The sequence below is a fragment of the Gossypium hirsutum genome, chromosome A09 (genome assembly GCF_007990345.1).
Source record: "Gossypium hirsutum isolate 1008001.06 chromosome A09, Gossypium_hirsutum_v2.1, whole genome shotgun sequence".
NCBI lineage: Eukaryota > Viridiplantae > Streptophyta > Magnoliopsida > Malvales > Malvaceae > Gossypium > Gossypium hirsutum.
Genome location: NC_053432.1, coordinates 2,229,855 through 2,235,854, shown reverse-complemented (window position 1 = coordinate 2,235,854; position 6,000 = coordinate 2,229,855).

Sequence of the window (6,000 nt, the reverse complement as noted above, 5' to 3'; positions counted from 1 at the left end):
TTGCACCGAGGTAAGTAAACACGTGACTTAATGTATTATTTTGATATTATTTGATATATGTTGAGATTTATTTGGAATTAAAATAAATGTTTGGCCATATCCTAAAAATGTTGTTAAATCGGGAAAGGTGGTAAAGGGTTGCAATATATGGTTTATGGGTTGAACACTCGGAATAAGCCGGAGTATGTTGTATATAAAGGGCTTGCTGTGTGCTGATTCCCCGATTCATTGGTGGTGCTATGTGCGTGATCCACCATATCTTTGAAATGTGAAAAGGGGGTTGCTATGTGCTGATTCCCCCGAGGGGTTGCTAAGTGCTGATTCCCCGGTTCATTGGTGGTGCTAAGTGCGATATCCACCATATCTTTGAAATGTGAAAGGGGGTTGCTATGTGCTGATTCCCCCGAGGGGTTGCTAAGTGCTGATTCCCCGATTCAGCGGTGGTGCTAAGTGCGAGATCCACCAATAACGGTTAACATTCCAAGTGTTCAACGAAAAAGTGTGGAAGATGAATATTTCCATATGGTGGAAAATTTTATGGGGTAAATATTGAGTTGAATACTAAATCGACCCATGTATGAGATGGGAGAAAATATCAAAAACGCAAAAGGAACGATTTAATTATAAACTGTGTTGAACAACAGTAGTTGGGTAACTTTGAAAAATCACCATAAATGGTGAAAAATGAATGGGAAGCTGAATAATATATGAAATTGAAGCTGAATGTGTCTATTTTCATATGAAAGAAATAGAATAAGCAAAAGAGTTGTATTTTTGGAGATATCTGAATTTTACTGAAACAGGGCTGGATTGATTTCGAGATCCCCTGTTCTAATTTTGGAAAATTACCAAAAATTGTAAAAAAATAATTATGGCATGAAATTTATATCCCTGGAATCCTTATTGAGTCTATTTTTATTAGAAACAAGAAAAACCATTTTTCAAATTTTGTACAGAGAGTTAAGTAAATTTTAGTGAGGAAGGGTCAGAACCGTTGGGCAGTGAAACAGGGGAAGGTTTAATGAATAAACTGTACTAATTGGCTGGGTTAAAAATTATGAAATTTTTATGGTGAAATGGTAAATGAGTCTAGTTTCAGGGAAAATTTACGAAACTCAATTTGGAGCCCTGTAGCTCCAGATAAAAATAAATTAGCGACTATGACGCAGAAAAACAGCTTGCTGGAAATTGCCTAAACAATAAAGTTATTCATGAATAAGTTTATATTTTGGTGTAGTTATGGGAGTAATTACTTATTTATCATGTGTTTACTTACTAAGCTATATGCTTACTCGATTTTATTTTTCTCTTGGTTATAGTGACTTCCAACAACTCGGAAATTGGAACGAAGTCAGACAATCATCTACACTATCCTTCACATTTGGGGTATTTTACTACTAGTGTTCCGAAATTTTATGGCATGTATAGACACTTTATGTAATGTGGGATCATCATGTAAATATATGTTATGGTTCCCTTTTAAATGTAGTGTTTATTAATAGTTAAACTATATGTGTGTTTATACAAATGAAATTGGTTGGTATATGGGAATGTGTTCTAAATTTGCAGGAGGTTTAAGCAAAAATAAGTAGGAATGCTGTCGAAAATTTTTAAAAATTTAGTAATACCTCATACTCTGTTCCGGTAAGGAATATGGGTAAGGGGTGTTACACCAAAATTTTCATTTTATTCAATTTAGTCCCTAAACTCAGGATAAGCTTAACTTCTGATTTCTAGCTTCGAATTAAAATATGATTTCATTTAATCTCATCAGGGACCTTATACTTTTTATTTCTAGCATAACTTTATATTAAGTTTTACAATTATTCAATTTGGTCCCTAATGTAACAAAGTTAAAAATAAGCTAAATTAACTTTACAATCTAGTCTTTTTCATAATCTAAGCTTAAAATCTATCAATTTCAAGCCTAATTCTTCAAAAATTAAAAAAGGTAACTTTCTAAAACCTTAACAGTTTTACAGTTTGGTACATGGGCTAGCTAAATCAAGCTCTCATAACCTCAAATTCATAAAAATTACAAGAAAAAGACTTGAATTACATACCAATTTAATGGACGAATGGAAAAGAATAATTTTAGGGTTTTCTTCTTTAACTTTTGGCTATGAGAGATAAAGCTTAATGAGAATGATGACAAAAGGCCACTAACTTTTAATTTATACTCAGATTAATTGCTAATTAAGTTAGTTTAAATTATTAAACTATGGTTTAATTAGTCGAATTATTTATTAAACATATTAAAGGGCTAATGTCATCATCCACCACTAACACCCTATGAAAAATGGTTTAATTACCATATTGGTCCTTTGGCTATTTGCTATTTAAAGCCTCAAGCCTTTGGTAAATTAAAAACTTATAGTGATTGGACTTTACGGATTTAGTCCCTAAGTCGTAATTAACTATTAATTAGACAAAGTTTCTTGAAAATTTTTTATCTAATAATATATTATACATGTAAATATTAATATTTACAGACTCAATTTATAGAAATGGAGTTCCAAAATTGCACTTTCTGATACCATTGAAAATCGTGTCGTTACACATTGATTGTATGTTCCACTTTGATTACCTCCCCATTTAAGATTAGGGTGATCTTGCCACCCCGGATTATATGTATTAGAATAGGAATTACCACCTCTATTTTTTAATTATTTAACCTCCTCATATTGGTTTTGTAACAACTTGTTTCTAGTGAAATCGGAACAGTGGTTTCGGGACCACAAATTCGAGGTTTGAAGAAAATTTATTTTAATGTTATTTTATGGTATAAAGTATTATAAATATATCGTATAAAAATTTCGTTAAGAAATTTTACCGTTTACATGCCTAACTTGATAAAAAGGACTAAATTGCATAAAGTGTGAAAATTAAATTCTAGTAGCTAAAGGTATCAAATAGACATGGAATTTTAAATTGGAGGTCCTTATAACAAATAGACCATTTAGAGGAGTTAGTGGATAAGTATGATTATTCATCATTGGAAATTAAAGAAAATATTAAGGTTAATTTTGGAAATTAAAGATTTAAAGCAATATTAAATAAAAGAAAAAAAAATCTATTTTCATCATCTTTCATCAAAAAACATGGAAACCCTAGCCATGGAAGCTTGAGTTTTAGCAAGCTTATTTTTCTCATTTGGGTAAGTATTCTTGTCCCGTTTTTAATGATTTTTATGCTTTTGAGATCGTAATAACTTAATCTAGCTATCTCGGGGATTAATTTGCAAAACCATTAAAGTATTATGGCTTTTCTGTGGATGAGTATAGTTGAATTTTGAAGTTTTATGATAGAAAATGAAAGGTTGTTGTTAGATAAACTACTTTTATAGAGAGAATTTTGATGAAATTATCAATTAGGGACTAAATTGAAAAGATGAAAAATTTATGAAAAATTTTGAATTTTTTGAAATACAGGGGCTGCTACTTATATGTATGAAAATTTGCTAGGTTTGAATAAGGATTAAATTGTATGAATTTCATTTTTTGAGCCTAGAGACTAAATTGTAATAAATTAAAAGTATAAGGGAAAAATAGTAAATTTTCCAAAGATGTGTGTTGTATTAAATTGAATATGAATTATATTAAATTGAGTTAAATTCATTCGTATAGTTCCGGATAGACCTAATACGGAGTTAGATCAATGCAAAGAAAAAGTATCAAATTAGTAGTCTACATATCTATAAACATTAGTCAAGATAAGTTCGTGTAACTAAATTGTATATTTAAATGTTTTAAACTGAATATTGTTGTGTGTGATTTGTACAAATTGCCATGTATAATTATGATCACATATCCAATAATTATCAAGTCCAATTTGAACCTTAGAAATTCGAAGGATACAAATGACATGTCATTAGGGTTCCCGATTTGATTGTGATCCTGTATGTGTTGTGGACACACCATAGCTCTCTTGAGGTTCTCGATATTTGGCTCGCAAGAGCTTCCCGATTTACAACTCACATGAGCTTCCTGTTATATGACTCGGAAGAGCTTCCCATTTACATGCTTGTATAAGCATACAAGTACATGAATTGAAGGATTACAGATTTGTACACTTAATGTGTACTACCCGTGTATCCAACAATATTTTAAATGGTTCAACGGGCAAAGTTATGATATGAAACAATATGAGTTCCAAATGAACAATTATATGTATATACTTGAATTACATGGAAATGATATTACATGATATATTGAAATATGAAATGGATGATACATGTATGTGAATCTTACCTAGTGATTATGTACATCCATGTTTATTGGTTATGGAAAGTGTTACATGGCTAACATGTTGAGGATATCAGGCTTTTGACCAAATTGGTTTGGTTATATTAGCATGCTTACCTTAAATGTGATTAAATGGTAAGTAAATTTCCTTGTTATACGAACTTACTAAGCTTAAATGCTTACTTTGTGTTGTTTTCCATGTTTTATAGTAATTCGAAAACTCTTTTTGGTTGGAAACTGGTTGGAGCAACATCACACTATCCATCGGCCTTTTCGGTATGATTAGTAAATTAATTTTGGTTATAATGGCATGTATAGGTTAATTTAGTCATTGATGGCATATAAATGTTTTGTTGGAACTAGTCGTTTGAATGACTTGTGATAGACATATTTTTATATGTATATAAGTAGCCTTATCATGTTTGGTGTATGTTTGGAATGGCTGAATGATGGAAAATTATAGGTATATTGAGACTTGGTTTGTTTGGTAGCTTTGGTAAAAATATGCATACATGTGTATTTGGTCAATCAGGTGAGTATAGATACTTGGATATATGTGATGATATTTTATGTTTAAGTATTGATTTGGGCTTGATTTGAATGTCTTGTTATGGCTTGTTGATGTTCAAAAATGTTGATTTAGGTTGATGACAAATTGGGTGAGAAATATGGCTAGAAAAATAGTCTATTTTTGTCCACACCGGCAAATACACGGGTATGTGTCTCAACCATGTGTGACACATGGTCAAGTAACACGACCGTGTGTTCTCTATATCTTTCATTTGTACAAAAAAGAATTCTCGCATGGCCTAGCACACCAGCGTGTGGCGTGGCCGTGTGACCCAAGTCAAAGAGCTCACAAGTTTGGACACGGGCTGGGACACGGACGTGTGCCACTATTTCGAATGCCTACACGGCCTGGCTACACGGGCGTGTGTCCCCTGCACCTTTGAAAAATTTTGATGTTTTCTGAAAAATTCTTTGAGTAACCGATTTAGTCCTGAATTTTTCCAAATTGTATTTTGAGCTTTGAGGGCTCGCATAAGGGATAATATAATTGATTTTGATTGGTTTCTGATATGAATGCTAAATGATATGAAATATCTGTTAATTAATCTGTAAATTTTGGTAATGCTCCGTAACCCTAGTTCGACAATAGATATGGATTAGGGGTGTTACAAAAGTCATGAAAATTATTGGTACCACTGAAAAAGTATAAGTAATTTTACCCTAAGTATCGATACTCGTGATATAGTATCGGTACCAATTTACGATTCTGACTTCCTGCACATTTCAAATCATAGAGGTATCATTTTTGGAACAAGAATATCAATACTAGTGCTCCAGACCAGAAAATTACAACAGTTCAAAGCATGCAGACCATTCCAATTCAAGTCTAATCAATATGCATTTTCTACCATATCAAATAAACTTCAAAACATCCATAATAACAATTTCAAACATCAAAATTTAGTCCAAGTAATAATCAACATATTACGAAACAAATCTCATAATCCTAAGAACGAATAGACTATGGAAGCATCCAAAAACATAAAGACAAATACCAATAAAAGTCTACCACATTGCCTTATTCCCAAAATGTAAACAAATAAAAATAACACATATGGGAAAACGGATCTCCAACACACCACATAAACTTATAAAGTCAAATATGTCCCAAAAATGAAGCATAAAGCTACCACTCTCCTTATTTCCCTTCACATGTCCCGTTGAATGGACCTTTGTTTACATTCCC